This window comes from Sardina pilchardus, chromosome 11 (genome assembly GCF_963854185.1).
Source record: "Sardina pilchardus chromosome 11, fSarPil1.1, whole genome shotgun sequence".
Lineage (NCBI taxonomy): Eukaryota > Metazoa > Chordata > Actinopteri > Clupeiformes > Clupeidae > Sardina > Sardina pilchardus.
Genome location: NC_085004.1, coordinates 19,351 through 40,914, shown reverse-complemented (window position 1 = coordinate 40,914; position 21,564 = coordinate 19,351). Strand labels below are relative to the sequence as shown.

Here is a 21,564-nt window from a genome sequence, read left to right as displayed (position 1 = left end):
AGCTGAAGAATTCCACTTGTCTTCTGCTAGGGTTTACCTTGGCAAAAATAATCTAGGTGACCACCTCCTTCAGGGTGTTTCCATAGTGTAGTGGTTATCACGTTCGCCTAACACGCGAAAGTTGTGTTCCATAGCTGAAGAATTCCACTTGTCTTCTGCTAGGGTTTACCTTGGCAAAAATAATCTAGGTGACCACCTCCTTCAGGGTGTTTCCATAGTGTAGTGGTTATCACGTTCGCCTAACACGCGAAAGGTCCCCAGTTCGAAACTGGGTGGAAACAAATTCTTATTTGGCAGGACTTTGGATTGAGCTGAACAATTCCACATGTCTTCTGCTAGGGGTTGTCTTGCCAAAAGTAATCTAGGTGACCACTGGCTGCAGGATGTTTCCATAGTGTAGTGGTTATCACGTTCGCTTTACACGCGAAAGGTCCCCAGTTCGAAACTGGGTGGAAACAATCTCTTTCTTGCATGCATGCTTGTTTCCTTGGAACAAGTACATCTTGGTGCTTCAATTGAAGTAATCTTTCATTGAACTGACTCAGTTGCTATGTCTACCAGAGAATTCAGCACAAGTTTCCATAGTGTAGTGGTTATCACGTTCGCCTCACACGCGAAAGGTACCCAGTTCGAAACTGGGTGGAAACAAATTCTTATTTGGCAGGATGATGGATTGATCTGAACAGTTCTGCGTGCCTTCAGCTAGGGTTTGTCTTGCCAAAACTAATCTAGGTGACCACTTCCTGAAGGGTGTTTCCATAGTGTAGTGGTTATCACGTTCGCCTAACACGCGAAAGGTCCCCAGTTCGAAACTGGGTGGAAACAATCTCTTTCTTGCATGCATGCTTGTTTCCTTTGAACAAGTACATCTTGGTGCTTCAATTGAAGTAATCTTTCATTGAACTGACTCAGTTGCTATGTCTACCAGAGAATTCAGCACAAGTTTCCATAGTGTAGTGGTTATCACGTTCGCCTCACACGCGAAAGGTCCCCAGTTCGAAACTGGGTGGAAACAAATTCTTATTTGGCAGGATGATGGATTGATCTGAACAGTTCCGCGTGCCTTCAGCTAGGGTTTGTCTTGCCAAAACTAATCTAGGTGACCACTTCCTGCAGGGTGTTTCCATAGTGTAGTGGTTATCACGTTCGCCTAACACGCGAAAGGTCCCCAGTTCGAAACTGGGTGGAAACAAGTTCTTATTTGGCAGGATGTTGGATTGAGCTGAACAATTTATAGCGCCTTCAGCTGGGGTTTGTCTTGCCAAAAGTAATCTATGTGACCACTTCCTGCAGGGTGTTTCCATAGTGTAGTGGTTATCACGTTCGCCTCACTCGCGAAAGGTCCCCAGTTCGAAACTGGGTGGAAACAAATTCTTATTTGGCAGAGTGATGGATTGAGCTGAACAATTCCGCGCGCCTTCAGCTAGGGTTTGTCTTGCCAAAAGTAATCTAGGTGACCGCTTCCTGCAGGGTGTTTCCGTTGTGTTCCATAGCTGAAGAATTCCACTTGTCTTCTGCTAGGGTTTACCTTGGCAAAAATAATCTAGGTGACCACCTCCTTCAGGGTGTTTCCATAGTGTAGTGGTTATCACGTTCGCCTAACACGCGAAAGTTGTGTTCCATAGCTGAAGAATTCCACTTGTCTTCTGCTAGGGTTTACCTTGGCAAAAATAATCTAGGTGACCACCTCCTTCAGGGTGTTTCCATAGTGTAGTGGTTATCACGTTCGCCTAACACGCGAAAGGTCCCCAGTTCGAAACTGGGTGGAAACAAATTCTTATTTGGCAGGACTTTGGATTGAGCTGAAAAATTGCACATGTCTTCTGCTAGGGGTTGTCTTGCCAAAAGTAATCTAGGTGACCACTTGCTGCAGGATGTTTCCATAGTGTAGTGGTTATCACGTTCGCTTTACACGCGAAAGGTCCCCAGTTCGAAACTGGGTGGAAACAATCTCTTTCTTGCATGCATGCTTGTTTCCTTGGAACAAGTACATCTTGGTGCTTCAATTGAAGTAATCTTTCATTGAACTGACTCAGTTGCTATGTCTACCAGAGAATTCAGCACAAGTTTCCATAGTGTAGTGGTTATCACGTTCGCCTCACACGCGAAAGGTCCCCAGTTCGAAACTGGGTGGAAACAAATTCTTATTTGGCAGGATGATGGATTGATCTGAACAGTTCCGCGTGCCTTCAGCTAGGGTTTGTCTTGCCAAAACTAATCTAGGTGACCACTTCCTGCAGGGTGTTTCCATAGTGTAGTGGTTATCACGTTCGCCTAACACGCGAAAGGTCCCCAGTTCGAAACTGGGTGGAAACAAGTTCTTATTTGGCAGGATGTTGGATTGAGCTGAACAATTTATAGCGCCTTCAGCTAGGGTTTGTCTTGCCAAAAGTAATCTATGTGACCACTTCCTGCAGGGTGTTTCCATAGTGTAGTGGTTATCACGTTCGCCTCACACGCGAAAGGTCCCCAGTTCGAAACTGGGTGGAAACAAATTCTTATTTGGCAGAGTGATGGATTGAGCTGAACAATTCCGCGCGCCTTCAGCTAGGGTTTGTCTTGCCAAAAGTAATCTAGGTGACCGCTTCCTGCAGGGTGTTTCCGTTGTGTTCCATAGCTGAAGAATTCCACTTGTCTTCTGCTAGGGTTTACCTTGGCAAAAATAATCTAGGTGACCACCTCCTTCAGGGTGTTTCCATAGTGTAGTGGTTATCACGTTCGCCTAACACGCGAAAGTTGTGTTCCATAGCTGAAGAATTCCACTTGTCTTCTGCTAGGGTTTACCTTGGCAAAAATAATCTAGGTGACCACCTCCTTCAGGGTGTTTCCATAGTGTAGTGGTTATCACGTTCGCCTAACACGCCAAAGGTCCCCAGTTCGAAACTGGGTGGAAACAAATTCTTATTTGGCAGGACTTTGGATTGAGCTGAACAATTCCACATGTCTTCTGCTAGGGGTTGTCTTGCCAAAAGTAATCTAGGTGACCACTTGCAGCAGGATGTTTCCATAGTGTAGTGGTTATCACGTTCGCTTTACACGCGAAAGGTCCCCAGTTAGAAACTGGGTGGAAACAATCTCTTTCTTGCATGCATGCTTGTTTCCTTGGAACAAGTACATCTTGGTGTTTCAATTGAAGTAATCTTTCATTGAACTGACTCAGTTGCTATGTCTACCAGAGAATTCAGCACAAGTTTCCATAGTGTAGTGGTTATCACGTTCGCCTCACACGCGAAAGGTCCCCAGTTCGAAACTGGGTGGAAACAAATTCTTATTTGGCAGGATGATGGATTGATCTGAACAGTTCTGCGTGCCTTCAGCTAGGGTTTGTCTTGCCAAAACTAATCTAGGTGACCACTTCCTGAAGGGTGTTTCCATAGTGTAGTGGTTATCACGTTCGCCTAACACGCGAAAGGTCCCCAGTTCGAAACTGGGTGGAAACAATCTCTTTCTTGCATGCATGCTTGTTTCCTTTGAACAAGTACATCTTGGTGCTTCAATTGAAGTAATCTTTCATTGAACTGACTCAGTTGCTATGTCTACCAGAGAATTCAGAACAAGTTTCCATAGTGTAGTGGTTATCACGTTCGCCTCACACGCGAAAGGTCCCCAGTTCGAAACTGGGTGGAAACAAATTCTTATTTGGCAGGATGATGGATTGATCTGAACAGTTCCGCGTGCCTTCAGCTAGGGTTTGTCTTGCCAAAACTAATCTAGGTGACCACTTCCTGCAGGGTGTTTCCATAGTGTAGTGGTTATCACGTTCGCCTAACACGCGAAAGGTCCCCAGTTCGAAACTGGGTGGAAACAAGTTCTTATTTGGCAGGATGTTGGATTGAGCTGAACAATTTATAGCGCCTTCAGCTAGGGTTTGTCTTGCCAAAAGTAATCTATGTGACCACTTCCTGCAGGGTGTTTCCATAGTGTAGTGGTTATCACGTTCGCCTCACACGCGAAAGGTCCCCAGTTCGAAACTGGGTGGAAACAAATTCTTATTTGGCAGAGTGATGGATTGAGCTGAACAATTCCGCGCGCCTTCAGCTAGGGTTTGTCTTGCCAAAAGTAATCTAGGTGACCGCTTCCTGCAGGGTGTTTCCGTTGTGTTCCATAGCTGAAGAATTCCACTTGTCTTCTGCTAGGGTTTACCTTGGCAATAATAATCTAGGTGACCACCTCCTTCAGGATGTTTCCATAGTGTAGTGGTTATCACGTTCGCCTAACACGCGAAAGGTCCCCAGTTCGAAACTGGGTGGAAACAAATTCTTATTTGACAGGACTTTGGATTGAGCTGAACAATTCCACATGTCTTCTGCTAGGGGTTGTCTTGCCAAAAGTAATCTAGGTGACCACTTGCTGCAGGATGTTTCCATAGTGTAGTGGTTATCACGTTCGCTTTACACGCGAAAGGTCCCCAGTTCGAAACTGGGTGGAAACAATCTCTTTCTTGCATGCATGCTTGTTTCCTTGGAACAAGTACATCTTGGTGCTTCAATTGAAGTAATCTTTCATTGAACTGACTCAGTTGCTATGTCTACCAGAGAATTCAGCACAAGTTTCCATAGTGTAGTGGTTATCACGTTCGCCTCACACGCGAAAGGTCCCCAGTTCGAAACTGGGTGGAAACAAATTCTTATTTGGCAGGATGATGGATTGAGCTGAACAGTTCCGCGTGCCTTCAGCTAGGGTTTGTCTTGCCAAAACTAATCTAGGTGACCACTTCCTGAAGGGTGTTTCCATAGTGTAGTGGTTATCACGTTCGCCTAACACGCGAAAGGTCCCCAGTTCGAAACTGGGTGGAAACAATCTCTTTCTTGCATGCATGCTTGTTTCCTTTGAACAAGTACATCTTGGTGCTTCAATTGAAGTAATCTTTCATTGAACTGACTCAGTTGCTATGTCTACCAGAGAATTCAGCACAAGTTTCCATAGTGTAGTGGTTATCACGTTCGCCTCACACGCGAAAGGTCCCCAGTTCGAAACTGGGTGGAAACAAATTCTTATTTGGCAGGATGATGGATTGATCTGAACAGTTCCGCGTGCCTTCAGCTAGGGTTTGTCTTGCCAAAACTAATCTAGGTGACCACTTCCTGCAGGGTGTTTCCATAGTGTAGTGGTTATCACGTTCGCCTAACACGCGAAAGGTCCCCAGTTCGAAACTGGGTGGAAACAAGTTCTTATTTGGCAGGATGTTGGATTGAGCTGAACAATTTATAGCGCCTTCAGCTGGGGTTTGTCTTGCCAAAAGTAATCTATGTGACCACTTCCTGCAGGGTGTTTCCATAGTGTAGTGGTTATCACGTTCGCCTCACTCGCGAAAGGTCCCCAGTTCGAAACTGGGTGGAAACAAATTCTTATTTGGCAGAGTGATGGATTGAGCTGAACAATTCCGCGCGCCTTCAGCTAGGGTTTGTCTTGCCAAAAGTAATCTAGGTGACCGCTTCCTGCAGGGTGTTTCCGTTGTGTTCCATAGCTGAAGAATTCCACTTGTCTTCTGCTAGGGTTTACCTTGGCAAAAATAATCTAGGTGACCACCTCCTTCAGGGTGTTTCCATAGTGTAGTGGTTATCACGTTCGCCTAACACGCGAAAGTTGTGTTCCATAGCTGAAGAATTCCACTTGTCTTCTGCTAGGGTTTACCTTGGCAAAAATAATCTAGGTGACCACCTCCTTCAGGGTGTTTCCATAGTGTAGTGGTTATCACGTTCGCCTAACACGCGAAAGGTCCCCAGTTCGAAACTGGGTGGAAACAAATTCTTATTTGGCAGGACTTTGGATTGAGCTGAAAAATTGCACATGTCTTCTGCTAGGGGTTGTCTTGCCAAAAGTAATCTAGGTGACCACTTGCTGCAGGATGTTTCCATAGTGTAGTGGTTATCACGTTCGCTTTACACGCGAAAGGTCCCCAGTTCGAAACTGGGTGGAAACAATCTCTTTCTTGCATGCATGCTTGTTTCCTTGGAACAAGTACATCTTGGTGCTTCAATTGAAGTAATCTTTCATTGAACTGACTCAGTTGCTATGTCTACCAGAGAATTCAGCACAAGTTTCCATAGTGTAGTGGTTATCACGTTCGCCTCACACGCGAAAGGTCCCCAGTTCGAAACTGGGTGGAAACAAATTCTTATTTGGCAGGATGATGGATTGATCTGAACAGTTCCGCGTGCCTTCAGCTAGGGTTTGTCTTGCCAAAACTAATCTAGGTGACCACTTCCTGCAGGGTGTTTCCATAGTGTAGTGGTTATCACGTTCGCCTAACACGCGAAAGGTCCCCAGTTCGAAACTGGGTGGAAACAAGTTCTTATTTGGCAGGATGTTGGATTGAGCTGAACAATTTATAGCGCCTTCAGCTAGGGTTTGTCTTGCCAAAAGTAATCTATGTGACCACTTCCTGCAGGGTGTTTCCATAGTGTAGTGGTTATCACGTTCGCCTCACACGCGAAAGGTCCCCAGTTCGAAACTGGGTGGAAACAAATTCTTATTTGGCAGAGTGATGGATTGAGCTGAACAATTCCGCGCGCCTTCAGCTAGGGTTTGTCTTGCCAAAAGTAATCTAGGTGACCGCTTCCTGCAGGGTGTTTCCGTTGTGTTCCATAGCTGAAGAATTCCACTTGTCTTCTGCTAGGGTTTACCTTGGCAAAAATAATCTAGGTGACCACCTCCTTCAGGGTGTTTCCATAGTGTAGTGGTTATCACGTTCGCCTAACACGCGAAAGTTGTGTTCCATAGCTGAAGAATTCCACTTGTCTTCTGCTAGGGTTTACCTTGGCAAAAATAATCTAGGTGACCACCTCCTTCAGGGTGTTTCCATAGTGTAGTGGTTATCACGTTCGCCTAACACGCCAAAGGTCCCCAGTTCGAAACTGGGTGGAAACAAATTCTTATTTGGCAGGACTTTGGATTGAGCTGAACAATTCCACATGTCTTCTGCTAGGGGTTGTCTTGCCAAAAGTAATCTAGGTGACCACTTGCAGCAGGATGTTTCCATAGTGTAGTGGTTATCACGTTCGCTTTACACGCGAAAGGTCCCCAGTTAGAAACTGGGTGGAAACAATCTCTTTCTTGCATGCATGCTTGTTTCCTTGGAACAAGTACATCTTGGTGCTTCAATTGAAGTAATCTTTCATTGAACTGACTCAGTTGCTATGTCTACCAGAGAATTCAGCACAAGTTTCCATAGTGTAGTGGTTATCACGTTCGCCTCACACGCGAAAGGTCCCCAGTTCGAAACTGGGTGGAAACAAATTCTTATTTGGCAGGATGATGGATTGATCTGAACAGTTCTGCGTGCCTTCAGCTAGGGTTTGTCTTGCCAAAACTAATCTAGGTGACCACTTCCTGAAGGGTGTTTCCATAGTGTAGTGGTTATCACGTTCGCCTAACACGCGAAAGGTCCCCAGTTCGAAACTGGGTGGAAACAATCTCTTTCTTGCATGCATGCTTGTTTCCTTTGAACAAGTACATCTTGGTGCTTCAATTGAAGTAATCTTTCATTGAACTGACTCAGTTGCTATGTCTACCAGAGAATTCAGCACAAGTTTCCATAGTGTAGTGGTTATCACGTTCGCCTCACACGCGAAAGGTCCCCAGTTCGAAACTGGGTGGAAACAAATTCTTATTTGGCAGGATGATGGATTGATCTGAACAGTTCCGCGTGCCTTCAGCTAGGGTTTGTCTTGCCAAAACTAATCTAGGTGACCACTTCCTGCAGGGTGTTTCCATAGTGTAGTGGTTATCACGTTCGCCTAACACGCGAAAGGTCCCCAGTTCGAAACTGGGTGGAAACAAGTTCTTATTTGGCAGGATGTTGGATTGAGCTGAACAATTTATAGCGCCTTCAGCTAGGGTTTGTCTTGCCAAAAGTAATCTATGTGACCACTTCCTGCAGGGTGTTTCCATAGTGTAGTGGTTATCACGTTCGCCTCACACGCGAAAGGTCCCCAGTTCGAAACTGGGTGGAAACAAATTCTTATTTGGCAGAGTGATGGATTGAGCTGAACAATTCCGCGCGCCTTCAGCTAGGGTTTGTCTTGCCAAAAGTAATCTAGGTGACCGCTTCCTGCAGGGTGTTTCCGTTGTGTTCCATAGCTGAAGAATTCCACTTGTCTTCTGCTAGGGTTTACCTTGGCAAAAATAATCTAGGTGACCACCTCCTTCAGGATGTTTCCATAGTGTAGTGGTTATCACGTTCGCCTAACACGCGAAAGGTCCCCAGTTCGAAACTGGGTGGAAACAAATTCTTATTTGACAGGACTTTGGATTGAGCTGAACAATTCCACATGTCTTCTGCTAGGGGTTGTCTTGCCAAAAGTAATCTAGGTGACCACTTGCTGCAGGATGTTTCCATAGTGTAGTGGTTATCACGTTCGCTTTACACGCGAAAGGTCCCCAGTTCGAAACTGGGTGGAAACAATCTCTTTCTTGCATGCATGCTTGTTTCCTTGGAACAAGTACATCTTGGTGCTTCAATTGAAGTAATCTTTCATTGAACTGACTCAGTTGCTATGTCTACCAGAGAATTCAGCACAAGTTTCCATAGTGTAGTGGTTATCACGTTCGCCTCACACGCGAAAGGTCCCCAGTTCGAAACTGGGTGGAAACAAATTCTTATTTGGCAGGATGATGGATTGAGCTGAACAGTTCCGCGTGCCTTCAGCTAGGGTTTGTCTTGCCAAAACTAATCTAGGTGACCACTTCCTGAAGGGTGTTTCCATAGTGTAGTGGTTATCACGTTCGCCTAACACGCGAAAGGTCCCCAGTTCGAAACTGGGTGGAAACAATCTCTTTCTTGCATGCATGCTTGTTTCCTTTGAACAAGTACATCTTGGTGCTTCAATTGAAGTAATCTTTCATTGAACTGACTCAGTTGCTATGTCTACCAGAGAATTCAGCACAAGTTTCCATAGTGTAGTGGTTATCACGTTCGCCTCACACGCGAAAGGTCCCCAGTTCGAAACTGGGTGGAAACAAATTCTTATTTGGCAGGATGATGGATTGAGCTGAACAGTTCCGCGTGCCTTCAGCTAGGGTTTGTCTTGCCAAAACTAATCTAGGTGACCACTTCCTGAAGGGTGTTTCCATAGTGTAGTGGTTATCACGTTCGCCTAACACGCGAAAGGTCCCCAGTTCGAAACTGGGTGGAAACAATCTCTTTCTTGCATGCATGCTTGTTTCCTTTGAACAAGTACATCTTGGTGCTTCAATTGAAGTAATCTTTCATTGAACTGACTCAGTTGCTATGTCTACCAGAGAATTCAGCACAAGTTTCCATAGTGTAGTGGTTATCACGTTCGCCTCACACGCGAAAGGTCCCCAGTTCGAAACTGGGTGGAAACAAATTCTTATTTGGCAGGATGATGGATTGATCTGAACAGTTCCGCGTGCCTTCAGCTAGGGTTTGTCTTGCCAAAACTAATCTAGGTGACCACTTCCTGCAGGGTGTTTCCATAGTGTAGTGGTTATCACGTTCGCCTAACACGCGAAAGGTCCCCAGTTCGAAACTGGGTGGAAACAAGTTCTTATTTGGCAGGATGTTGGATTGAGCTGAACAATTTATAGCGCCTTCAGCTGGGGTTTGTCTTGCCAAAAGTAATCTATGTGACCACTTCCTGCAGGGTGTTTCCATAGTGTAGTGGTTATCACGTTCGCCTCACTCGCGAAAGGTCCCCAGTTCGAAACTGGGTGGAAACAAATTCTTATTTGGCAGAGTGATGGATTGAGCTGAACAATTCCGCGCGCCTTCAGCTAGGGTTTGTCTTGCCAAAAGTAATCTAGGTGACCGCTTCCTGCAGGGTGTTTCCGTTGTGTTCCATAGCTGAAGAATTCCACTTGTCTTCTGCTAGGGTTTACCTTGGCAAAAATAATCTAGGTGACCACCTCCTTCAGGGTGTTTCCATAGTGTAGTGGTTATCACGTTCGCCTAACACGCGAAAGTTGTGTTCCATAGCTGAAGAATTCCACTTGTCTTCTGCTAGGGTTTACCTTGGCAAAAATAATCTAGGTGACCACCTCCTTCAGGGTGTTTCCATAGTGTAGTGGTTATCACGTTCGCCTAACACGCGAAAGGTCCCCAGTTCGAAACTGGGTGGAAACAAATTCTTATTTGGCAGGACTTTGGATTGAGCTGAAAAATTGCACATGTCTTCTGCTAGGGGTTGTCTTGCCAAAAGTAATCTAGGTGACCACTTGCTGCAGGATGTTTCCATAGTGTAGTGGTTATCACGTTCGCTTTACACGCGAAAGGTCCCCAGTTCGAAACTGGGTGGAAACAATCTCTTTCTTGCATGCATGCTTGTTTCCTTGGAACAAGTACATCTTGGTGCTTCAATTGAAGTAATCTTTCATTGAACTGACTCAGTTGCTATGTCTACCAGAGAATTCAGCACAAGTTTCCATAGTGTAGTGGTTATCACGTTCGCCTCACACGCGAAAGGTCCCCAGTTCGAAACTGGGTGGAAACAAATTCTTATTTGGCAGGATGATGGATTGATCTGAACAGTTCCGCGTGCCTTCAGCTAGGGTTTGTCTTGCCAAAACTAATCTAGGTGACCACTTCCTGCAGGGTGTTTCCATAGTGTAGTGGTTATCACGTTCGCCTAACACGCGAAAGGTCCCCAGTTCGAAACTGGGTGGAAACAAGTTCTTATTTGGCAGGATGTTGGATTGAGCTGAACAATTTATAGCGCCTTCAGCTAGGGTTTGTCTTGCCAAAAGTAATCTATGTGACCACTTCCTGCAGGGTGTTTCCATAGTGTAGTGGTTATCACGTTCGCCTCACACGCGAAAGGTCCCCAGTTCGAAACTGGGTGGAAACAAATTCTTATTTGGCAGAGTGATGGATTGAGCTGAACAATTCCGCGCGCCTTCAGCTAGGGTTTGTCTTGCCAAAAGTAATCTAGGTGACCGCTTCCTGCAGGGTGTTTCCGTTGTGTTCCATAGCTGAAGAATTCCACTTGTCTTCTGCTAGGGTTTACCTTGGCAAAAATAATCTAGGTGACCACCTCCTTCAGGGTGTTTCCATAGTGTAGTGGTTATCACGTTCGCCTAACACGCGAAAGTTGTGTTCCATAGCTGAAGAATTCCACTTGTCTTCTGCTAGGGTTTACCTTGGCAAAAATAATCTAGGTGACCACCTCCTTCAGGGTGTTTCCATAGTGTAGTGGTTATCACGTTCGCCTAACACGCCAAAGGTCCCCAGTTCGAAACTGGGTGGAAACAAATTCTTATTTGGCAGGACTTTGGATTGAGCTGAACAATTCCACATGTCTTCTGCTAGGGGTTGTCTTGCCAAAAGTAATCTAGGTGACCACTTGCAGCAGGATGTTTCCATAGTGTAGTGGTTATCACGTTCGCTTTACACGCGAAAGGTCCCCAGTTAGAAACTGGGTGGAAACAATCTCTTTCTTGCATGCATGCTTGTTTCCTTGGAACAAGTACATCTTGGTGCTTCAATTGAAGTAATCTTTCATTGAACTGACTCAGTTGCTATGTCTACCAGAGAATTCAGCACAAGTTTCCATAGTGTAGTGGTTATCACGTTCGCCTCACACGCGAAAGGTCCCCAGTTCGAAACTGGGTGGAAACAAATTCTTATTTGGCAGGATGATGGATTGATCTGAACAGTTCTGCGTGCCTTCAGCTAGGGTTTGTCTTGCCAAAACTAATCTAGGTGACCACTTCCTGAAGGGTGTTTCCATAGTGTAGTGGTTATCACGTTCGCCTAACACGCGAAAGGTCCCCAGTTCGAAACTGGGTGGAAACAATCTCTTTCTTGCATGCATGCTTGTTTCCTTTGAACAAGTACATCTTGGTGCTTCAATTGAAGTAATCTTTCATTGAACTGACTCAGTTGCTATGTCTACCAGAGAATTCAGCACAAGTTTCCATAGTGTAGTGGTTATCACGTTCGCCTCACACGCGAAAGGTCCCCAGTTCGAAACTGGGTGGAAACAAATTCTTATTTGGCAGGATGATGGATTGATCTGAACAGTTCCGCGTGCCTTCAGCTAGGGTTTGTCTTGCCAAAACTAATCTAGGTGACCACTTCCTGCAGGGTGTTTCCATAGTGTAGTGGTTATCACGTTCGCCTAACACGCGAAAGGTCCCCAGTTCGAAACTGGGTGGAAACAAGTTCTTATTTGGCAGGATGTTGGATTGAGCTGAACAATTTATAGCGCCTTCAGCTAGGGTTTGTCTTGCCAAAAGTAATCTATGTGACCACTTCCTGCAGGGTGTTTCCATAGTGTAGTGGTTATCACGTTCGCCTCACACGCGAAAGGTCCCCAGTTCGAAACTGGGTGGAAACAAATTCTTATTTGGCAGAGTGATGGATTGAGCTGAACAATTCCGCGCGCCTTCAGCTAGGGTTTGTCTTGCCAAAAGTAATCTAGGTGACCGCTTCCTGCAGGGTGTTTCCGTTGTGTTCCATAGCTGAAGAATTCCACTTGTCTTCTGCTAGGGTTTACCTTGGCAAAAATAATCTAGGTGACCACCTCCTTCAGGATGTTTCCATAGTGTAGTGGTTATCACGTTCGCCTAACACGCGAAAGGTCCCCAGTTCGAAACTGGGTGGAAACAAATTCTTATTTGACAGGACTTTGGATTGAGCTGAACAATTCCACATGTCTTCTGCTAGGGGTTGTCTTGCCAAAAGTAATCTAGGTGACCACTTGCTGCAGGATGTTTCCATAGTGTAGTGGTTATCACGTTCGCTTTACACGCGAAAGGTCCCCAGTTCGAAACTGGGTGGAAACAATCTCTTTCTTGCATGCATGCTTGTTTCCTTGGAACAAGTACATCTTGGTGCTTCAATTGAAGTAATCTTTCATTGAACTGACTCAGTTGCTATGTCTACCAGAGAATTCAGCACAAGTTTCCATATTGTAGTGGTTATCACGTTCGCCTCACACGCGAAAGGTCCCCAGTTCGAAACTGGGTGGAAACAAATTCTTATTTGGCAGGATGATGGATTGAGCTGAACAGTTCCGCGTGCCTTCAGCTAGGGTTTGTCTTGCCAAAACTAATCTAGGTGACCACTTCCTGAAGGGTGTTTCCATAGTGTAGTGGTTATCACGTTCGCCTAACACGCGAAAGGTCCCCAGTTCGAAACTGGGTGGAAACAATCTCTTTCTTGCATGCATGCTTGTTTCCTTTGAACAAGTACATCTTGGTGCTTCAATTGAAGTAATCTTTCATTGAACTGACTCAGTTGCTATGTCTACCAGAGAATTCAGCACAAGTTTCCATAGTGTAGTGGTTATCACGTTCGCCTCACACGCGAAAGGTCCCCAGTTCGAAACTGGGTGGAAACAAATTCTTATTTGGCAGGATGATGGATTGATCTGAACAGTTCCGCGTGCCTTCAGCTAGGGTTTGTCTTGCCAAAACTAATCTAGGTGACCACTTCCTGCAGGGTGTTTCCATAGTGTAGTGGTTATCACGTTCGCCTAACACGCGAAAGGTCCCCAGTTCGAAACTGGGTGGAAACAAGTTCTTATTTGGCAGGATGTTGGATTGAGCTGAACAATTTATAGCGCCTTCAGCTAGGGTTTGTCTTGCCAAAAGTAATCTATGTGACCACTTCCTGCAGGGTGTTTCCATAGTGTAGTGGTTATCACGTTCGCCTCACACGCGAAAGGTCCCCAGTTCGAAACTGGGTGGAAACAAATTCTTATTTGGCAGAGTGATGGATTGAGCTGAACAATTCCGCGCGCCTTCAGCTAGGGTTTGTCTTGCCAAAAGTAATCTAGGTGACCGCTTCCTGCAGGGTGTTTCCGTTGTGTTCCATAGCTGAAGAATTCCACTTGTCTTCTGCTAGGGTTTACCTTGGCAAAAATAATCTAGGTGACCACCTCCTTCAGGATGTTTCCATAGTGTAGTGGTTATCACGTTCGCCTAACACGCGAAAGGTCCCCAGTTCGAAACTGGGTGGAAACAAATTCTTATTTGACAGGACTTTGGATTGAGCTGAACAATTCCACATGTCTTCTGCTAGGGGTTGTCTTGCCAAAAGTAATCTAGGTGACCACTTGCTGCAGGATGTTTCCATAGTGTAGTGGTTATCACGTTCGCTTTACACGCGAAAGGTCCCCAGTTCGAAACTGGGTGGAAACAATCTCTTTCTTGCATGCATGCTTGTTTCCTTGGAACAAGTACATCTTGGTGCTTCAATTGAAGTAATCTTTCATTGAACTGACTCAGTTGCTATGTCTACCAGAGAATTCAGCACAAGTTTCCATAGTGTAGTGGTTATCACGTTCGCCTCACACGCGAAAGGTCCCCAGTTCGAAACTGGGTGGAAACAAATTCTTATTTGGCAGGATGATGGATTGAGCTGAACAGTTCCGCGTGCCTTCAGCTAGGGTTTGTCTTGCCAAAACTAATCTAGGTGACCACTTCCTGAAGGGTGTTTCCATAGTGTAGTGGTTATCACGTTCGCCTAACACGCGAAAGGTCCCCAGTTCGAAACTGGGTGGAAACAATCTCTTTCTTGCATGCATGCTTGTTTCCTTTGAACAAGTACATCTTGGTGCTTCAATTGAAGTAATCTTTCATTGAACTGACTCAGTTGCTATGTCTACCAGAGAATTCAGCACAAGTTTCCATAGTGTAGTGGTTATCACGTTCGCCTCACACGCGAAAGGTCCCCAGTTCGAAACTGGGTGGAAACAAATTCTTATTTGGCAGGATGATGGATTGAGCTGAACAGTTCCGCGTGCCTTCAGCTAGGGTTTGTCTTGCCAAAACTAATCTAGGTGACCACTTCCTGAAGGGTGTTTCCATAGTGTAGTGGTTATCACGTTCGCCTAACACGCGAAAGGTCCCCAGTTCGAAACTGGGTGGAAACAATCTCTTTCTTGCATGCATGCTTGTTTCCTTTGAACAAGTACATCTTGGTGCTTCAATTGAAGTAATCTTTCATTGAACTGACTCAGTTGCTATGTCTACCAGAGAATTCAGCACAAGTTTCCATAGTGTAGTGGTTATCACGTTCGCCTCACACGCGAAAGGTCCCCAGTTCGAAACTGGGTGGAAACAAATTCTTATTTGGCAGGATGATGGATTGATCTGAACAGTTCCGCGTGCCTTCAGCTAGGGTTTGTCTTGCCAAAACTAATCTAGGTGACCACTTCCTGCAGGGTGTTTCCATAGTGTAGTGGTTATCACGTTCGCCTAACACGCGAAAGGTCCCCAGTTCGAAACTGGGTGGAAACAAGTTCTTATTTGGCAGGATGTTGGATTGAGCTGAACAATTTATAGCGCCTTCAGCTGGGGTTTGTCTTGCCAAAAGTAATCTATGTGACCACTTCCTGCAGGGTGTTTCCATAGTGTAGTGGTTATCACGTTCGCCTCACTCGCGAAAGGTCCCCAGTTCGAAACTGGGTGGAAACAAATTCTTATTTGGCAGAGTGATGGATTGAGCTGAACAATTCCGCGCGCCTTCAGCTAGGGTTTGTCTTGCCAAAAGTAATCTAGGTGACCGCTTCCTGCAGGGTGTTTCCGTTGTGTTCCATAGCTGAAGAATTCCACTTGTCTTCTGCTAGGGTTTACCTTGGCAAAAATAATCTAGGTGACCACCTCCTTCAGGGTGTTTCCATAGTGTAGTGGTTATCACGTTCGCCTAACACGCGAAAGTTGTGTTCCATAGCTGAAGAATTCCACTTGTCTTCTGCTAGGGTTTACCTTGGCAAAAATAATCTAGGTGACCACCTCCTTCAGGGTGTTTCCATAGTGTAGTGGTTATCACGTTCGCCTAACACGCGAAAGGTCCCCAGTTCGAAACTGGGTGGAAACAAATTCTTATTTGGCAGGACTTTGGATTGAGCTGAAAAATTGCACATGTCTTCTGCTAGGGGTTGTCTTGCCAAAAGTAATCTAGGTGACCACTTGCTGCAGGATGTTTCCATAGTGTAGTGGTTATCACGTTCGCTTTACACGCGAAAGGTCCCCAGTTCGAAACTGGGTGGAAACAATCTCTTTCTTGCATGCATGCTTGTTTCCTTGGAACAAGTACATCTTGGTGCTTCAATTGAAGTAATCTTTCATTGAACTGACTCAGTTGCTATGTCTACCAGAGAATTCAGCACAAGTTTCCATAGTGTAGTGGTTATCACGTTCGCCTCACACGCGAAAGGTCCCCAGTTCGAAACTGGGTGGAAACAAATTCTTATTTGGCAGGATGATGGATTGATCTGAACAGTTCCGCGTGCCTTCAGCTAGGGTTTGTCTTGCCAAAACTAATCTAGGTGACCACTTCCTGCAGGGTGTTTCCATAGTGTAGTGGTTATCACGTTCGCCTAACACGCGAAAGGTCCCCAGTTCGAAACTGGGTGGAAACAAGTTCTTATTTGGCAGGATGTTGGATTGAGCTGAACAATTTATAGCGCCTTCAGCTAGGGTTTGTCTTGCCAAAAGTAATCTATGTGACCACTTCCTGCAGGGTGTTTCCATAGTGTAGTGGTTATCACGTTCGCCTCACACGCGAAAGGTCCCCAGTTCGAAACTGGGTGGAAACAAATTCTTATTTGGCAGAGTGATGGATTGAGCTGAACAATTCCGCGCGCCTTCAGCTAGGGTTTGTCTTGCCAAAAGTAATCTAGGTGACCGCTTCCTGCAGGGTGTTTCCGTTGTGTTCCATAGCTGAAGAATTCCACTTGTCTTCTGCTAGGGTTTACCTTGGCAAAAATAATCTAGGTGACCACCTCCTTCAGGGTGTTTCCATAGTGTAGTGGTTATCACGTTCGCCTAACACGCGAAAGTTGTGTTCCATAGCTGAAGAATTCCACTTGTCTTCTGCTAGGGTTTACCTTGGCAAAAATAATCTAGGTGACCACCTCCTTCAGGGTGTTTCCATAGTGTAGTGGTTATCACGTTCGCCTAACACGCCAAAGGTCCCCAGTTCGAAACTGGGTGGAAACAAATTCTTATTTGGCAGGACTTTGGATTGAGCTGAACAATTCCACATGTCTTCTGCTAGGGGTTGTCTTGCCAAAAGTAATCTAGGTGACCACTTGCAGCAGGATGTTTCCATAGTGTAGTGGTTATCACGTTCGCTTTACACGCGAAAGGTCCCCAGTTAGAAACTGGGTGGAAACAATCTCTTTCTTGCATGCATGCTTGTTTCCTTGGAACAAGTACATCTTGGTGCTTCAATTGAAGTAATCTTTCATTGAACTGACTCAGTTGCTATGTCTACCAGAGAATTCAGCACAAGTTTCCATAGTGTAGTGGTTATCACGTTCGCCTCACACGCGAAAGGTCCCCAGTTCGAAACTGGGTGGAAACAAATTCTTATTTGGCAGGATGATGGATTGATCTGAACAGTTCTGCGTGCCTTCAGCTAGGGTTTGTCTTGCCAAAACTAATCTAGGTGACCACTTCCTGAAGGGTGTTTCCATAGTGTAGTGGTTATCACGTTCGCCTAACACGCGAAAGGTCCCCAGTTCGAAACTGGGTGGAAACAATCTCTTTCTTGCATGCATGCTTGTTTCCTTTGAACAAGTACATCTTGGTGCTTCAATTGAAGTAATCTTTCATTGAACTGACTCAGTTGCTATGTCTACCAGAGAATTCAGCACAAGTTTCCATAGTGTAGTGGTTATCACGTTCGCCTCACACGCGAAAGGTCCCCAGTTCGAAACTGGGTGGAAACAAATTCTTATTTGGCAGGATGATGGATTGATCTGAACAGTTCCGCGTGCCTTCAGCTAGGGTTTGTCTTGCCAAAACTAATCTAGGTGACCACTTCCTGCAGGGTGTTTCCATAGTGTAGTGGTTATCACGTTCGCCTAACACGCGAAAGGTCCCCAGTTCGAAACTGGGTGGAAACAAGTTCTTATTTGGCAGGATGTTGGATTGAGCTGAACAATTTATAGCGCCTTCAGCTAGGGTTTGTCTTGCCAAAAGTAATCTATGTGACCACTTCCTGCAGGGTGTTTCCATAGTGTAGTGGTTATCACGTTCGCCTCACACGCGAAAGGTCCCCAGTTCGAAACTGGGTGGAAACAAATTCTTATTTGGCAGAGTGATGGATTGAGCTGAACAATTCCGCGCGCCTTCAGCTAGGGTTTGTCTTGCCAAAAGTAATCTAGGTGACCGCTTCCTGCAGGGTGTTTCCGTTGTGTTCCATAGCTGAAGAATTCCACTTGTCTTCTGCTAGGGTTTACCTTGGCAAAAATAATCTAGGTGACCACCTCCTTCAGGATGTTTCCATAGTGTAGTGGTTATCACGTTCGCCTAACACGCGAAAGGTCCCCAGTTCGAAACTGGGTGGAAACAAATTCTTATTTGACAGGACTTTGGATTGAGCTGAACAATTCCACATGTCTTCTGCTAGGGGTTGTCTTGCCAAAAGTAATCTAGGTGACCACTTGCTGCAGGATGTTTCCATAGTGTAGTGGTTATCACGTTCGCTTTACACGCGAAAGGTCCCCAGTTCGAAACTGGGTGGAAACAATCTCTTTCTTGCATGCATGCTTGTTTCCTTGGAACAAGTACATCTTGGTGCTTCAATTGAAGTAATCTTTCATTGAACTGACTCAGTTGCTATGTCTACCAGAGAATTCAGCACAAGTTTCCATATTGTAGTGGTTATCACGTTCGCCTCACACGCGAAAGGTCCCCAGTTCGAAACTGGGTGGAAACAAATTCTTATTTGGCAGGATGATGGATTGAGCTGAACAGTTCCGCGTGCCTTCAGCTAGGGTTTGTCTTGCCAAAACTAATCTAGGTGACCACTTCCTGAAGGGTGTTTCCATAGTGTAGTGGTTATCACGTTCGCCTAACACGCGAAAGGTCCCCAGTTCGAAACTGGGTGGAAACAATCTCTTTCTTGCATGCATGCTTGTTTCCTTTGAACAAGTACATCTTGGTGCTTCAATTGAAGTAATCTTTCATTGAACTGACTCAGTTGCTATGTCTACCAGAGAATTCAGCACAAGTTTCCATAGTGTAGTGGTTATCACGTTCGCCTCACACGCGAAAGGTCCCCAGTTCGAAACTGGGTGGAAACAAATTCTTATTTGGCAGGATGATGGATTGATCTGAACAGTTCCGCGTGCCTTCAGCTAGGGTTTGTCTTGCCAAAACTAATCTAGGTGACCACTTCCTGCAGGGTGTTTCCATAGTGTAGTGGTTATCACGTTCGCCTAACACGCGAAAGGTCCCCAGTTCGAAACTGGGTGGAAACAAGTTCTTATTTGGCAGGATGTTGGATTGAGCTGAACAATTTATAGCGCCTTCAGCTAGGGTTTGTCTTGCCAAAAGTAATCTATGTGACCACTTCCTGCAGGGTGTTTCCATAGTGTAGTGGTTATCACGTTCGCCTCACACGCGAAAGGTCCCCAGTTCGAAACTGGGTGGAAACAAATTCTTATTTGGCAGAGTGATGGATTGAGCTGAACAATTCCGCGCGCCTTCAGCTAGGGTTTGTCTTGCCAAAAGTAATCTAGGTGACCGCTTCCTGCAGGGTGTTTCCGTTGTGTTCCATAGCTGAAGAATTCCACTTGTCTTCTGCTAGGGTTTACCTTGGCAAAAATAATCTAGGTGACCACCTCCTTCAGGATGTTTCCATAGTGTAGTGGTTATCACGTTCGCCTAACACGCGAAAGGTCCCCAGTTCGAAACTGGGTGGAAACAAATTCTTATTTGACAGGACTTTGGATTGAGCTGAACAATTCCACATGTCTTCTGCTAGGGGTTGTCTTGCCAAAAGTAATCTAGGTGACCACTTGCTGCAGGATGTTTCCATAGTGTAGTGGTTATCACGTTCGCTTTACACGCGAAAGGTCCCCAGTTCGAAACTGGGTGGAAACAATCTCTTTCTTGCATGCATGCTTGTTTCCTTGGAACAAGTACATCTTGGTGCTTCAATTGAAGTAATCTTTCATTGAACTGACTCAGTTGCTATGTCTACCAGAGAATTCAGCACAAGTTTCCATAGTGTAGTGGTTATCACGTTCGCCTCACACGCGAAAGGTCCCCAGTTCGAAACTGGGTGGAAACAAATTCTTATTTGGCAGGATGATGGATTGAGCTGAACAGTTCCGCGTGCCTTCAGCTAGGGTTTGTCTTGCCAAAACTAATCTAGGTGACCACTTCCTGAAGGGTGTTTCCATAGTGTAGTGGTTATCACGTTCGCCTAACACGCGAAAGGTCCCCAGTTCGAAACTGGGTGGAAACAATCTCTTTCTTGCATGCATGCTTGTTTCCTTTGAACAAGTACATCTTGGTGCTTCAATTGAAGTAATCTTTCATTGAACTGACTCAGTTGCTATGTCTACCAGAGAATTCAGCACAAGTTTCCATAGTGTAGTGGTTATCACGTTCGCCTCACACGCGAAAGGTCCCCAGTTCGAAACTGGGTGGAAACAAATTCTTATTTGGCAGGATGATGGATTGATCTGAACAGTTCCGCGTGCCTTCAGCTAGGGTTTGTCTTGCCAAAACTAATCTAGGTGACCACTTCCTGCAGGGTGTTTCCATAGTGTAGTGGTTATCACGTTCGCCTAACACGCGAAAGGTCCCCAGTTCGAAACTGGGTGGAAACAAGTTCTTATTTGGCAGGATGTTGGATTGAGCTGAACAATTTATAGCGCCTTCAGCTAGGGTTTGTCTTGCCAAAAGTAATCTATGTGACCACTTCCTGCAGGGTGTTTCCATAGTGTAGTGGTTATCACGTTCGCCTCACACGCGAAAGGTCCCCAGTTCGAAACTGGGTGGAAACAAATTCTTATTTGGCAGAGTGATGGATTGAGCTGAACAATTCCGCGCGCCTTCAGCTAGGGTTTGTCTTGCCAAAAGTAATCTAGGTGACCGCTTCCTGCAGGGTGTTTCCGTTGTGTTCCATAGCTGAAGAATTCCACTTGTCTTCTGCTAGGGTTTACCTTGGCAAAAATAATCTAGGTGACCACCTCCTTCAGGGTGTTTCCATAGTGTAGTGGTTATCACGTTCGCCTAACACGCGAAAGTTGTGTTCCATAGCTGAAGAATTCCACTTGTCTTCTGCTAGGGTTTACCTTGGCAAAAATAATCTAGGTGACCACCTCCTTCAGGGTGTTTCCATAGTGTAGTGGTTATCACGTTCACCTAACACGCGAAAGGTCCCCTGTTCGAAACTGGGTGGAAACAAATTCTTATTTGGCAGGACTTTGGATTGAGCTGAACAATTCCACATGTCTTCTGCTAGGGGTTGTCTTGCCAAAAGTAATCTAGGTGACCACTTGCTGCAGGATGTTTCCATAGTGTAGTGGTTATCACGTTCGCTTTACACGCGAAAGGTCCCCAGTTCGAAACTGGGTGGAAACAATCTCTTTCTTGCATGCATGCTTGTTTCCTTGGAACAAGTACATCTTGGTGCTTCAATTGAAGTAATCTTTCATTGAACTGACTCAGTTGCTATGTCTACCAGAGAATTCAGCACAAGTTTCCATAGTGTAGTTGTTATCACGTTCGCCTCACACGCGAAAGGTCCCCAGTTCGAAACTGGGTGGAAACAAATTCTTATTTGGCAGGATGATGGATTGATCTGAACAGTTCTGCGTGCCTTCAGCTAGGGTTTGTCTTGCCAAAACT

At 45.5% G+C, this 21,564-nt stretch overlaps 104 non-coding genes across 104 annotated transcripts; all 104 read left to right on the top strand.

Annotated features, from left to right (window-relative positions):
* Positions 1–208: 208 nt before the first annotated feature.
* trnav-aac (transfer RNA valine (anticodon AAC)) lies at positions 209–281 on the top strand. The gene has a single exon. It is a non-coding gene; the product is annotated as a tRNA-Val (tRNA).
* A 104-nt stretch (positions 282–385) lies between these two features.
* trnav-uac (transfer RNA valine (anticodon UAC)) lies at positions 386–458 on the top strand. Its single transcript has one exon. It is a non-coding gene; the product is annotated as a tRNA-Val (tRNA).
* Positions 459–575: 117 nt separating this feature from the next.
* On the top strand, positions 576–648 carry trnav-cac (transfer RNA valine (anticodon CAC)). The gene has a single exon. It is a non-coding gene; the product is annotated as a tRNA-Val (tRNA).
* Positions 649–752: 104 nt separating this feature from the next.
* On the top strand, positions 753–825 carry trnav-aac (transfer RNA valine (anticodon AAC)). The gene has a single exon. It is a non-coding gene; the product is annotated as a tRNA-Val (tRNA).
* A 117-nt stretch (positions 826–942) lies between these two features.
* Positions 943–1,015, top strand: trnav-cac (transfer RNA valine (anticodon CAC)). Its single transcript has one exon. It is a non-coding gene; the product is annotated as a tRNA-Val (tRNA).
* A 104-nt stretch (positions 1,016–1,119) lies between these two features.
* trnav-aac (transfer RNA valine (anticodon AAC)) lies at positions 1,120–1,192 on the top strand. Its single transcript has one exon. It is a non-coding gene; the product is annotated as a tRNA-Val (tRNA).
* A 104-nt stretch (positions 1,193–1,296) lies between these two features.
* trnav-cac (transfer RNA valine (anticodon CAC)) lies at positions 1,297–1,369 on the top strand. Its single transcript has one exon. It is a non-coding gene; the product is annotated as a tRNA-Val (tRNA).
* Positions 1,370–1,699: 330 nt separating this feature from the next.
* Positions 1,700–1,772, top strand: trnav-aac (transfer RNA valine (anticodon AAC)). Its single transcript has one exon. It is a non-coding gene; the product is annotated as a tRNA-Val (tRNA).
* A 104-nt stretch (positions 1,773–1,876) lies between these two features.
* On the top strand, positions 1,877–1,949 carry trnav-uac (transfer RNA valine (anticodon UAC)). Its single transcript has one exon. It is a non-coding gene; the product is annotated as a tRNA-Val (tRNA).
* A 117-nt stretch (positions 1,950–2,066) lies between these two features.
* trnav-cac (transfer RNA valine (anticodon CAC)) lies at positions 2,067–2,139 on the top strand. The gene has a single exon. It is a non-coding gene; the product is annotated as a tRNA-Val (tRNA).
* Positions 2,140–2,243: 104 nt separating this feature from the next.
* Positions 2,244–2,316, top strand: trnav-aac (transfer RNA valine (anticodon AAC)). Its single transcript has one exon. It is a non-coding gene; the product is annotated as a tRNA-Val (tRNA).
* Positions 2,317–2,420: 104 nt separating this feature from the next.
* trnav-cac (transfer RNA valine (anticodon CAC)) lies at positions 2,421–2,493 on the top strand. Its single transcript has one exon. It is a non-coding gene; the product is annotated as a tRNA-Val (tRNA).
* Positions 2,494–2,823: 330 nt separating this feature from the next.
* trnav-aac (transfer RNA valine (anticodon AAC)) lies at positions 2,824–2,896 on the top strand. Its single transcript has one exon. It is a non-coding gene; the product is annotated as a tRNA-Val (tRNA).
* Positions 2,897–3,000: 104 nt separating this feature from the next.
* Positions 3,001–3,073, top strand: trnav-uac (transfer RNA valine (anticodon UAC)). The gene has a single exon. It is a non-coding gene; the product is annotated as a tRNA-Val (tRNA).
* Positions 3,074–3,190: 117 nt separating this feature from the next.
* Positions 3,191–3,263, top strand: trnav-cac (transfer RNA valine (anticodon CAC)). Its single transcript has one exon. It is a non-coding gene; the product is annotated as a tRNA-Val (tRNA).
* A 104-nt stretch (positions 3,264–3,367) lies between these two features.
* Positions 3,368–3,440, top strand: trnav-aac (transfer RNA valine (anticodon AAC)). Its single transcript has one exon. It is a non-coding gene; the product is annotated as a tRNA-Val (tRNA).
* Positions 3,441–3,557: 117 nt separating this feature from the next.
* Positions 3,558–3,630, top strand: trnav-cac (transfer RNA valine (anticodon CAC)). The gene has a single exon. It is a non-coding gene; the product is annotated as a tRNA-Val (tRNA).
* Positions 3,631–3,734: 104 nt separating this feature from the next.
* trnav-aac (transfer RNA valine (anticodon AAC)) lies at positions 3,735–3,807 on the top strand. The gene has a single exon. It is a non-coding gene; the product is annotated as a tRNA-Val (tRNA).
* Positions 3,808–3,911: 104 nt separating this feature from the next.
* On the top strand, positions 3,912–3,984 carry trnav-cac (transfer RNA valine (anticodon CAC)). The gene has a single exon. It is a non-coding gene; the product is annotated as a tRNA-Val (tRNA).
* A 198-nt stretch (positions 3,985–4,182) lies between these two features.
* On the top strand, positions 4,183–4,255 carry trnav-aac (transfer RNA valine (anticodon AAC)). Its single transcript has one exon. It is a non-coding gene; the product is annotated as a tRNA-Val (tRNA).
* Positions 4,256–4,359: 104 nt separating this feature from the next.
* Positions 4,360–4,432, top strand: trnav-uac (transfer RNA valine (anticodon UAC)). Its single transcript has one exon. It is a non-coding gene; the product is annotated as a tRNA-Val (tRNA).
* Positions 4,433–4,549: 117 nt separating this feature from the next.
* trnav-cac (transfer RNA valine (anticodon CAC)) lies at positions 4,550–4,622 on the top strand. Its single transcript has one exon. It is a non-coding gene; the product is annotated as a tRNA-Val (tRNA).
* A 104-nt stretch (positions 4,623–4,726) lies between these two features.
* Positions 4,727–4,799, top strand: trnav-aac (transfer RNA valine (anticodon AAC)). The gene has a single exon. It is a non-coding gene; the product is annotated as a tRNA-Val (tRNA).
* Positions 4,800–4,916: 117 nt separating this feature from the next.
* trnav-cac (transfer RNA valine (anticodon CAC)) lies at positions 4,917–4,989 on the top strand. The gene has a single exon. It is a non-coding gene; the product is annotated as a tRNA-Val (tRNA).
* A 104-nt stretch (positions 4,990–5,093) lies between these two features.
* On the top strand, positions 5,094–5,166 carry trnav-aac (transfer RNA valine (anticodon AAC)). Its single transcript has one exon. It is a non-coding gene; the product is annotated as a tRNA-Val (tRNA).
* A 104-nt stretch (positions 5,167–5,270) lies between these two features.
* On the top strand, positions 5,271–5,343 carry trnav-cac (transfer RNA valine (anticodon CAC)). The gene has a single exon. It is a non-coding gene; the product is annotated as a tRNA-Val (tRNA).
* A 330-nt stretch (positions 5,344–5,673) lies between these two features.
* Positions 5,674–5,746, top strand: trnav-aac (transfer RNA valine (anticodon AAC)). The gene has a single exon. It is a non-coding gene; the product is annotated as a tRNA-Val (tRNA).
* Positions 5,747–5,850: 104 nt separating this feature from the next.
* trnav-uac (transfer RNA valine (anticodon UAC)) lies at positions 5,851–5,923 on the top strand. Its single transcript has one exon. It is a non-coding gene; the product is annotated as a tRNA-Val (tRNA).
* Positions 5,924–6,040: 117 nt separating this feature from the next.
* On the top strand, positions 6,041–6,113 carry trnav-cac (transfer RNA valine (anticodon CAC)). Its single transcript has one exon. It is a non-coding gene; the product is annotated as a tRNA-Val (tRNA).
* A 104-nt stretch (positions 6,114–6,217) lies between these two features.
* On the top strand, positions 6,218–6,290 carry trnav-aac (transfer RNA valine (anticodon AAC)). The gene has a single exon. It is a non-coding gene; the product is annotated as a tRNA-Val (tRNA).
* A 104-nt stretch (positions 6,291–6,394) lies between these two features.
* trnav-cac (transfer RNA valine (anticodon CAC)) lies at positions 6,395–6,467 on the top strand. Its single transcript has one exon. It is a non-coding gene; the product is annotated as a tRNA-Val (tRNA).
* A 330-nt stretch (positions 6,468–6,797) lies between these two features.
* Positions 6,798–6,870, top strand: trnav-aac (transfer RNA valine (anticodon AAC)). Its single transcript has one exon. It is a non-coding gene; the product is annotated as a tRNA-Val (tRNA).
* Positions 6,871–6,974: 104 nt separating this feature from the next.
* trnav-uac (transfer RNA valine (anticodon UAC)) lies at positions 6,975–7,047 on the top strand. Its single transcript has one exon. It is a non-coding gene; the product is annotated as a tRNA-Val (tRNA).
* Positions 7,048–7,164: 117 nt separating this feature from the next.
* Positions 7,165–7,237, top strand: trnav-cac (transfer RNA valine (anticodon CAC)). Its single transcript has one exon. It is a non-coding gene; the product is annotated as a tRNA-Val (tRNA).
* A 104-nt stretch (positions 7,238–7,341) lies between these two features.
* On the top strand, positions 7,342–7,414 carry trnav-aac (transfer RNA valine (anticodon AAC)). The gene has a single exon. It is a non-coding gene; the product is annotated as a tRNA-Val (tRNA).
* A 117-nt stretch (positions 7,415–7,531) lies between these two features.
* On the top strand, positions 7,532–7,604 carry trnav-cac (transfer RNA valine (anticodon CAC)). Its single transcript has one exon. It is a non-coding gene; the product is annotated as a tRNA-Val (tRNA).
* A 104-nt stretch (positions 7,605–7,708) lies between these two features.
* trnav-aac (transfer RNA valine (anticodon AAC)) lies at positions 7,709–7,781 on the top strand. The gene has a single exon. It is a non-coding gene; the product is annotated as a tRNA-Val (tRNA).
* Positions 7,782–7,885: 104 nt separating this feature from the next.
* trnav-cac (transfer RNA valine (anticodon CAC)) lies at positions 7,886–7,958 on the top strand. Its single transcript has one exon. It is a non-coding gene; the product is annotated as a tRNA-Val (tRNA).
* Positions 7,959–8,156: 198 nt separating this feature from the next.
* Positions 8,157–8,229, top strand: trnav-aac (transfer RNA valine (anticodon AAC)). The gene has a single exon. It is a non-coding gene; the product is annotated as a tRNA-Val (tRNA).
* A 104-nt stretch (positions 8,230–8,333) lies between these two features.
* trnav-uac (transfer RNA valine (anticodon UAC)) lies at positions 8,334–8,406 on the top strand. Its single transcript has one exon. It is a non-coding gene; the product is annotated as a tRNA-Val (tRNA).
* A 117-nt stretch (positions 8,407–8,523) lies between these two features.
* trnav-cac (transfer RNA valine (anticodon CAC)) lies at positions 8,524–8,596 on the top strand. Its single transcript has one exon. It is a non-coding gene; the product is annotated as a tRNA-Val (tRNA).
* Positions 8,597–8,700: 104 nt separating this feature from the next.
* trnav-aac (transfer RNA valine (anticodon AAC)) lies at positions 8,701–8,773 on the top strand. The gene has a single exon. It is a non-coding gene; the product is annotated as a tRNA-Val (tRNA).
* Positions 8,774–8,890: 117 nt separating this feature from the next.
* trnav-cac (transfer RNA valine (anticodon CAC)) lies at positions 8,891–8,963 on the top strand. Its single transcript has one exon. It is a non-coding gene; the product is annotated as a tRNA-Val (tRNA).
* A 104-nt stretch (positions 8,964–9,067) lies between these two features.
* trnav-aac (transfer RNA valine (anticodon AAC)) lies at positions 9,068–9,140 on the top strand. Its single transcript has one exon. It is a non-coding gene; the product is annotated as a tRNA-Val (tRNA).
* Positions 9,141–9,257: 117 nt separating this feature from the next.
* Positions 9,258–9,330, top strand: trnav-cac (transfer RNA valine (anticodon CAC)). The gene has a single exon. It is a non-coding gene; the product is annotated as a tRNA-Val (tRNA).
* Positions 9,331–9,434: 104 nt separating this feature from the next.
* trnav-aac (transfer RNA valine (anticodon AAC)) lies at positions 9,435–9,507 on the top strand. The gene has a single exon. It is a non-coding gene; the product is annotated as a tRNA-Val (tRNA).
* A 104-nt stretch (positions 9,508–9,611) lies between these two features.
* trnav-cac (transfer RNA valine (anticodon CAC)) lies at positions 9,612–9,684 on the top strand. The gene has a single exon. It is a non-coding gene; the product is annotated as a tRNA-Val (tRNA).
* Positions 9,685–10,014: 330 nt separating this feature from the next.
* Positions 10,015–10,087, top strand: trnav-aac (transfer RNA valine (anticodon AAC)). The gene has a single exon. It is a non-coding gene; the product is annotated as a tRNA-Val (tRNA).
* Positions 10,088–10,191: 104 nt separating this feature from the next.
* On the top strand, positions 10,192–10,264 carry trnav-uac (transfer RNA valine (anticodon UAC)). Its single transcript has one exon. It is a non-coding gene; the product is annotated as a tRNA-Val (tRNA).
* A 117-nt stretch (positions 10,265–10,381) lies between these two features.
* Positions 10,382–10,454, top strand: trnav-cac (transfer RNA valine (anticodon CAC)). The gene has a single exon. It is a non-coding gene; the product is annotated as a tRNA-Val (tRNA).
* Positions 10,455–10,558: 104 nt separating this feature from the next.
* trnav-aac (transfer RNA valine (anticodon AAC)) lies at positions 10,559–10,631 on the top strand. Its single transcript has one exon. It is a non-coding gene; the product is annotated as a tRNA-Val (tRNA).
* Positions 10,632–10,735: 104 nt separating this feature from the next.
* On the top strand, positions 10,736–10,808 carry trnav-cac (transfer RNA valine (anticodon CAC)). The gene has a single exon. It is a non-coding gene; the product is annotated as a tRNA-Val (tRNA).
* A 330-nt stretch (positions 10,809–11,138) lies between these two features.
* On the top strand, positions 11,139–11,211 carry trnav-aac (transfer RNA valine (anticodon AAC)). Its single transcript has one exon. It is a non-coding gene; the product is annotated as a tRNA-Val (tRNA).
* Positions 11,212–11,315: 104 nt separating this feature from the next.
* Positions 11,316–11,388, top strand: trnav-uac (transfer RNA valine (anticodon UAC)). Its single transcript has one exon. It is a non-coding gene; the product is annotated as a tRNA-Val (tRNA).
* Positions 11,389–11,505: 117 nt separating this feature from the next.
* Positions 11,506–11,578, top strand: trnav-cac (transfer RNA valine (anticodon CAC)). Its single transcript has one exon. It is a non-coding gene; the product is annotated as a tRNA-Val (tRNA).
* A 104-nt stretch (positions 11,579–11,682) lies between these two features.
* trnav-aac (transfer RNA valine (anticodon AAC)) lies at positions 11,683–11,755 on the top strand. The gene has a single exon. It is a non-coding gene; the product is annotated as a tRNA-Val (tRNA).
* A 117-nt stretch (positions 11,756–11,872) lies between these two features.
* Positions 11,873–11,945, top strand: trnav-cac (transfer RNA valine (anticodon CAC)). Its single transcript has one exon. It is a non-coding gene; the product is annotated as a tRNA-Val (tRNA).
* A 104-nt stretch (positions 11,946–12,049) lies between these two features.
* On the top strand, positions 12,050–12,122 carry trnav-aac (transfer RNA valine (anticodon AAC)). The gene has a single exon. It is a non-coding gene; the product is annotated as a tRNA-Val (tRNA).
* Positions 12,123–12,226: 104 nt separating this feature from the next.
* trnav-cac (transfer RNA valine (anticodon CAC)) lies at positions 12,227–12,299 on the top strand. The gene has a single exon. It is a non-coding gene; the product is annotated as a tRNA-Val (tRNA).
* Positions 12,300–12,497: 198 nt separating this feature from the next.
* On the top strand, positions 12,498–12,570 carry trnav-aac (transfer RNA valine (anticodon AAC)). The gene has a single exon. It is a non-coding gene; the product is annotated as a tRNA-Val (tRNA).
* Positions 12,571–12,674: 104 nt separating this feature from the next.
* trnav-uac (transfer RNA valine (anticodon UAC)) lies at positions 12,675–12,747 on the top strand. The gene has a single exon. It is a non-coding gene; the product is annotated as a tRNA-Val (tRNA).
* A 117-nt stretch (positions 12,748–12,864) lies between these two features.
* On the top strand, positions 12,865–12,937 carry trnav-cac (transfer RNA valine (anticodon CAC)). The gene has a single exon. It is a non-coding gene; the product is annotated as a tRNA-Val (tRNA).
* A 104-nt stretch (positions 12,938–13,041) lies between these two features.
* Positions 13,042–13,114, top strand: trnav-aac (transfer RNA valine (anticodon AAC)). The gene has a single exon. It is a non-coding gene; the product is annotated as a tRNA-Val (tRNA).
* A 117-nt stretch (positions 13,115–13,231) lies between these two features.
* Positions 13,232–13,304, top strand: trnav-cac (transfer RNA valine (anticodon CAC)). Its single transcript has one exon. It is a non-coding gene; the product is annotated as a tRNA-Val (tRNA).
* A 104-nt stretch (positions 13,305–13,408) lies between these two features.
* On the top strand, positions 13,409–13,481 carry trnav-aac (transfer RNA valine (anticodon AAC)). Its single transcript has one exon. It is a non-coding gene; the product is annotated as a tRNA-Val (tRNA).
* A 104-nt stretch (positions 13,482–13,585) lies between these two features.
* Positions 13,586–13,658, top strand: trnav-cac (transfer RNA valine (anticodon CAC)). Its single transcript has one exon. It is a non-coding gene; the product is annotated as a tRNA-Val (tRNA).
* A 198-nt stretch (positions 13,659–13,856) lies between these two features.
* trnav-aac (transfer RNA valine (anticodon AAC)) lies at positions 13,857–13,929 on the top strand. The gene has a single exon. It is a non-coding gene; the product is annotated as a tRNA-Val (tRNA).
* A 104-nt stretch (positions 13,930–14,033) lies between these two features.
* On the top strand, positions 14,034–14,106 carry trnav-uac (transfer RNA valine (anticodon UAC)). The gene has a single exon. It is a non-coding gene; the product is annotated as a tRNA-Val (tRNA).
* A 117-nt stretch (positions 14,107–14,223) lies between these two features.
* On the top strand, positions 14,224–14,296 carry trnav-cac (transfer RNA valine (anticodon CAC)). The gene has a single exon. It is a non-coding gene; the product is annotated as a tRNA-Val (tRNA).
* A 104-nt stretch (positions 14,297–14,400) lies between these two features.
* Positions 14,401–14,473, top strand: trnav-aac (transfer RNA valine (anticodon AAC)). Its single transcript has one exon. It is a non-coding gene; the product is annotated as a tRNA-Val (tRNA).
* Positions 14,474–14,590: 117 nt separating this feature from the next.
* trnav-cac (transfer RNA valine (anticodon CAC)) lies at positions 14,591–14,663 on the top strand. Its single transcript has one exon. It is a non-coding gene; the product is annotated as a tRNA-Val (tRNA).
* A 104-nt stretch (positions 14,664–14,767) lies between these two features.
* trnav-aac (transfer RNA valine (anticodon AAC)) lies at positions 14,768–14,840 on the top strand. Its single transcript has one exon. It is a non-coding gene; the product is annotated as a tRNA-Val (tRNA).
* A 117-nt stretch (positions 14,841–14,957) lies between these two features.
* trnav-cac (transfer RNA valine (anticodon CAC)) lies at positions 14,958–15,030 on the top strand. The gene has a single exon. It is a non-coding gene; the product is annotated as a tRNA-Val (tRNA).
* Positions 15,031–15,134: 104 nt separating this feature from the next.
* Positions 15,135–15,207, top strand: trnav-aac (transfer RNA valine (anticodon AAC)). Its single transcript has one exon. It is a non-coding gene; the product is annotated as a tRNA-Val (tRNA).
* Positions 15,208–15,311: 104 nt separating this feature from the next.
* trnav-cac (transfer RNA valine (anticodon CAC)) lies at positions 15,312–15,384 on the top strand. The gene has a single exon. It is a non-coding gene; the product is annotated as a tRNA-Val (tRNA).
* Positions 15,385–15,714: 330 nt separating this feature from the next.
* On the top strand, positions 15,715–15,787 carry trnav-aac (transfer RNA valine (anticodon AAC)). The gene has a single exon. It is a non-coding gene; the product is annotated as a tRNA-Val (tRNA).
* Positions 15,788–15,891: 104 nt separating this feature from the next.
* Positions 15,892–15,964, top strand: trnav-uac (transfer RNA valine (anticodon UAC)). The gene has a single exon. It is a non-coding gene; the product is annotated as a tRNA-Val (tRNA).
* A 117-nt stretch (positions 15,965–16,081) lies between these two features.
* On the top strand, positions 16,082–16,154 carry trnav-cac (transfer RNA valine (anticodon CAC)). Its single transcript has one exon. It is a non-coding gene; the product is annotated as a tRNA-Val (tRNA).
* A 104-nt stretch (positions 16,155–16,258) lies between these two features.
* On the top strand, positions 16,259–16,331 carry trnav-aac (transfer RNA valine (anticodon AAC)). Its single transcript has one exon. It is a non-coding gene; the product is annotated as a tRNA-Val (tRNA).
* A 104-nt stretch (positions 16,332–16,435) lies between these two features.
* trnav-cac (transfer RNA valine (anticodon CAC)) lies at positions 16,436–16,508 on the top strand. Its single transcript has one exon. It is a non-coding gene; the product is annotated as a tRNA-Val (tRNA).
* A 330-nt stretch (positions 16,509–16,838) lies between these two features.
* trnav-aac (transfer RNA valine (anticodon AAC)) lies at positions 16,839–16,911 on the top strand. Its single transcript has one exon. It is a non-coding gene; the product is annotated as a tRNA-Val (tRNA).
* Positions 16,912–17,015: 104 nt separating this feature from the next.
* On the top strand, positions 17,016–17,088 carry trnav-uac (transfer RNA valine (anticodon UAC)). Its single transcript has one exon. It is a non-coding gene; the product is annotated as a tRNA-Val (tRNA).
* A 117-nt stretch (positions 17,089–17,205) lies between these two features.
* trnav-cac (transfer RNA valine (anticodon CAC)) lies at positions 17,206–17,278 on the top strand. The gene has a single exon. It is a non-coding gene; the product is annotated as a tRNA-Val (tRNA).
* Positions 17,279–17,382: 104 nt separating this feature from the next.
* Positions 17,383–17,455, top strand: trnav-aac (transfer RNA valine (anticodon AAC)). Its single transcript has one exon. It is a non-coding gene; the product is annotated as a tRNA-Val (tRNA).
* Positions 17,456–17,572: 117 nt separating this feature from the next.
* trnav-cac (transfer RNA valine (anticodon CAC)) lies at positions 17,573–17,645 on the top strand. The gene has a single exon. It is a non-coding gene; the product is annotated as a tRNA-Val (tRNA).
* A 104-nt stretch (positions 17,646–17,749) lies between these two features.
* On the top strand, positions 17,750–17,822 carry trnav-aac (transfer RNA valine (anticodon AAC)). Its single transcript has one exon. It is a non-coding gene; the product is annotated as a tRNA-Val (tRNA).
* Positions 17,823–17,926: 104 nt separating this feature from the next.
* Positions 17,927–17,999, top strand: trnav-cac (transfer RNA valine (anticodon CAC)). Its single transcript has one exon. It is a non-coding gene; the product is annotated as a tRNA-Val (tRNA).
* A 198-nt stretch (positions 18,000–18,197) lies between these two features.
* Positions 18,198–18,270, top strand: trnav-aac (transfer RNA valine (anticodon AAC)). The gene has a single exon. It is a non-coding gene; the product is annotated as a tRNA-Val (tRNA).
* Positions 18,271–18,374: 104 nt separating this feature from the next.
* On the top strand, positions 18,375–18,447 carry trnav-uac (transfer RNA valine (anticodon UAC)). The gene has a single exon. It is a non-coding gene; the product is annotated as a tRNA-Val (tRNA).
* Positions 18,448–18,564: 117 nt separating this feature from the next.
* On the top strand, positions 18,565–18,637 carry trnav-cac (transfer RNA valine (anticodon CAC)). Its single transcript has one exon. It is a non-coding gene; the product is annotated as a tRNA-Val (tRNA).
* Positions 18,638–18,741: 104 nt separating this feature from the next.
* On the top strand, positions 18,742–18,814 carry trnav-aac (transfer RNA valine (anticodon AAC)). The gene has a single exon. It is a non-coding gene; the product is annotated as a tRNA-Val (tRNA).
* Positions 18,815–18,931: 117 nt separating this feature from the next.
* trnav-cac (transfer RNA valine (anticodon CAC)) lies at positions 18,932–19,004 on the top strand. Its single transcript has one exon. It is a non-coding gene; the product is annotated as a tRNA-Val (tRNA).
* A 104-nt stretch (positions 19,005–19,108) lies between these two features.
* Positions 19,109–19,181, top strand: trnav-aac (transfer RNA valine (anticodon AAC)). The gene has a single exon. It is a non-coding gene; the product is annotated as a tRNA-Val (tRNA).
* A 104-nt stretch (positions 19,182–19,285) lies between these two features.
* Positions 19,286–19,358, top strand: trnav-cac (transfer RNA valine (anticodon CAC)). The gene has a single exon. It is a non-coding gene; the product is annotated as a tRNA-Val (tRNA).
* Positions 19,359–19,556: 198 nt separating this feature from the next.
* On the top strand, positions 19,557–19,629 carry trnav-aac (transfer RNA valine (anticodon AAC)). Its single transcript has one exon. It is a non-coding gene; the product is annotated as a tRNA-Val (tRNA).
* Positions 19,630–19,733: 104 nt separating this feature from the next.
* Positions 19,734–19,806, top strand: trnav-uac (transfer RNA valine (anticodon UAC)). The gene has a single exon. It is a non-coding gene; the product is annotated as a tRNA-Val (tRNA).
* A 117-nt stretch (positions 19,807–19,923) lies between these two features.
* Positions 19,924–19,996, top strand: trnav-cac (transfer RNA valine (anticodon CAC)). Its single transcript has one exon. It is a non-coding gene; the product is annotated as a tRNA-Val (tRNA).
* Positions 19,997–20,100: 104 nt separating this feature from the next.
* trnav-aac (transfer RNA valine (anticodon AAC)) lies at positions 20,101–20,173 on the top strand. The gene has a single exon. It is a non-coding gene; the product is annotated as a tRNA-Val (tRNA).
* Positions 20,174–20,290: 117 nt separating this feature from the next.
* Positions 20,291–20,363, top strand: trnav-cac (transfer RNA valine (anticodon CAC)). The gene has a single exon. It is a non-coding gene; the product is annotated as a tRNA-Val (tRNA).
* A 104-nt stretch (positions 20,364–20,467) lies between these two features.
* trnav-aac (transfer RNA valine (anticodon AAC)) lies at positions 20,468–20,540 on the top strand. The gene has a single exon. It is a non-coding gene; the product is annotated as a tRNA-Val (tRNA).
* A 104-nt stretch (positions 20,541–20,644) lies between these two features.
* trnav-cac (transfer RNA valine (anticodon CAC)) lies at positions 20,645–20,717 on the top strand. Its single transcript has one exon. It is a non-coding gene; the product is annotated as a tRNA-Val (tRNA).
* Positions 20,718–21,047: 330 nt separating this feature from the next.
* trnav-aac (transfer RNA valine (anticodon AAC)) lies at positions 21,048–21,120 on the top strand. The gene has a single exon. It is a non-coding gene; the product is annotated as a tRNA-Val (tRNA).
* A 104-nt stretch (positions 21,121–21,224) lies between these two features.
* Positions 21,225–21,297, top strand: trnav-uac (transfer RNA valine (anticodon UAC)). The gene has a single exon. It is a non-coding gene; the product is annotated as a tRNA-Val (tRNA).
* Positions 21,298–21,414: 117 nt separating this feature from the next.
* trnav-cac (transfer RNA valine (anticodon CAC)) lies at positions 21,415–21,487 on the top strand. Its single transcript has one exon. It is a non-coding gene; the product is annotated as a tRNA-Val (tRNA).
* Positions 21,488–21,564: the final 77 nt, after the last annotated feature.